The 2,388-nt window shown below is 40.6% G+C and overlaps 1 protein-coding gene across 2 annotated transcripts in view; it reads left to right on the top strand.

Annotated features, from left to right (window-relative positions):
- LOC106879885 (uncharacterized protein DDB_G0271670) overlaps positions 1-2,388 on the top strand; it is a 105,900-nt gene that overhangs the window by 66,201 nt on the left and 37,311 nt on the right. The window contains exon 1 of one of the 2 annotated variants that reach the window (XM_052976766.1): positions 1,788-1,881. The exons of the other annotated variant lie outside the window; for it this stretch is intronic. The gene's annotated coding sequence lies outside the window, so the exon portion shown is untranslated. Of the gene's footprint in view, positions 1-1,787; positions 1,882-2,388 lie in introns of those variants that run through there. 2 annotated transcript variants of the gene reach the window in all.

The raw sequence follows: 2,388 nt of genomic DNA on the forward strand, positions 1-2,388 counted from the left end.
CGCCTCTTTATCCTTTGTGAGACTGGAAGTAAAAACTGGATTTTTTAAATGAAATAACACAGTTCTGAACAACTGCACGCGTTTACACCACGGTTTCAAATGACAATGATATGTATACAAATTTGGAGCAGACCATGGCAACCCCCAACACCCCTCCACCCTTCATCTAACTTGTCTGTCTATTATCTTAGCTGTCCCTTTATCTTGCCGTCTCTTTCTCTCTCTCTCTCTCTCTCTCTCTCTCTCTCTATCTACCTGTCTACCTACCTATCTATCCGTCTGTCTGTGTTTCTATCTGACTATCTGCCTACCTATCTACCTACCTACCTACCTGCCTTTCTATCTATCTATCTATCCATCCCACCATCAATCTGTGTGTGTGTGTGTGTCTCTCTCTCTATCTGTCTATATATATCCCTTCATCCATCTGTTTGTTTCTGTCTGTCTGTCTCTCTGTTCCGCTATCTATCTATCTGTCTGTCTGTTTCTATCGATCGATCGATCGATTAGTCTGTCTTTGTATCGATCGATCAATCTATCTATCTACCTATCTATCAGCCATCTATCTCTCTATCTGCCCATCCGTCTAACTCCTCTATCAGTCCATCTATCTGTCAGTTGTCTCAATCTTTCTGTCTGTCTGTCTATCGGTCCATCCGTATATATCTAAGGCTCGAAAGGCCCCCGAAAATACCAGACCCACCACTACCACCACCACCACCAACCTCCGCTCCTTCGTAGTCAGTAGTTTGCGATTGAAAGCACGAAAGTGTTGATTTAATTTCGCTTCTTTTCACCATGTGTTTACATAACTAATCTGGTTTGTATTATGTCTAATCCATCCAGTTGCCAATAGCTTAAATTTGTTGGCTTTGGTCGTCAACTCATTCATGAGGCGCCGGGTGGGATGGCGGTGGTGGCGCTAGAGCTTTCTTTCATTTTTTTTATGTGTTGTATTTTTTTCTTATTCATTTATTTGTTTTTATTTATTTCTGTTTGTTGTGACTGTTTCTGTTATGATATGCAATGACGTCCGGACTCGTCAGTGAAGTGAGATATAAATATTGTTTAAACGTTTGAAATGACGGACATGCAAAAACTTGATCTTCGTCTGGTGGTCATCGAGCTTCTCACCACATTAGATTGGTGACAAACGGTCTTTTGTCATTCTCACCTGCTTCACTCTTCTCTCTCTCTCTCTCTCTCTCTCCCCCTCTCTCTCCCTCTCTCGCCTGCTTTATTTTTCTTTCCTTTCGTTTCTGTCTTTTTTAAACCACTCTCTTTCTATCTCTTTCTGATTTACTATCTCCCGCCTTCTCTTTTTATCTCTTTCTCTCCTTCGGTCGTTCTACGCCGTTCTCACTTGTTCTTTTTTCTTTCTTTCTATATTTTCTTTCGTTCGTTTTCAAGCCATTATTCCTCTTCTTTCTTTCTTTCTTTCTTTCTTTATTTATTTCGTCCTTTTCTTTCCACTAGGTCATTATCCTCTCCCTTTCCTTCTCTCTATCTCTTTCTTTCTCCCTATCTTTCTTTTTCTTTATCTCTTTCTCTCTCTCTCTCTCTCTCTCCTCCATCTTTCTTTCTTCATCTTCCCCTCTCTCTCTCTTCCTTCCTTTCTTCCCGTTTATTCTCTTCCAAGGCACCCTCTTTATCCCTTACTCTCTCTCTCTTCCTCCTCATACCCTTATTCCCTCCATCATTCTTTCTACCCTTTATCATTTCTTTCTTAACACTCCACCCCGCACCCCTGCACTACTGCTCGGGTCGGAAGTCAATGCACAGGACCAGACAAACTGTAGGGTAAAGAGCAGAGTACCAGCGGTCTGCGTTCAAATCAGGGCATTGTTCAACTTCGAATTTTAAATCTCCAGAATCCCTGGGGTAAGTACAAGTAATACGAATCCTTAAACAAGGACCCGCCAGCATTCTACAACACCATTTTCACTTTAAATATGTCCTACCTTCTCGAGTACCCTAAATTTGCTCTCCCTACCCAACTCATTCCGTTTCAAGGTTTAACTATCACTCAAATGTATCACTCAAATGTATCACTCACACTCATACTCTAATAACTCAATTTCTTGCAGGAACCAAATATTTTTCAATTCAGATGTTTCTTTTTTCTTCATTTTTCTAGTCTTTTTTTTTTTTATTCGTCATTCACCTTTCGGTAAATTACGGTTCGCATAAACACTGTTTCGTATTCACAAAGGATGGTTCACGAGATCTATCTATCTATCTATCTATCTATCTATCTATCTATCTATCGACCCCCCCCCTTTTTCCCTTCCCCCCTCCCCAAAAGAAAAGCTCTACATTGTATTTGTCCCATCTTCGTTGAGCCCTGTGTGGCTAATAAAAGAAACGTATCTATCTATCATATGTATA

Source organism: Octopus bimaculoides, chromosome 25 (genome assembly GCF_001194135.2).
Source record: "Octopus bimaculoides isolate UCB-OBI-ISO-001 chromosome 25, ASM119413v2, whole genome shotgun sequence".
Lineage (NCBI taxonomy): Eukaryota > Metazoa > Mollusca > Cephalopoda > Octopoda > Octopodidae > Octopus > Octopus bimaculoides.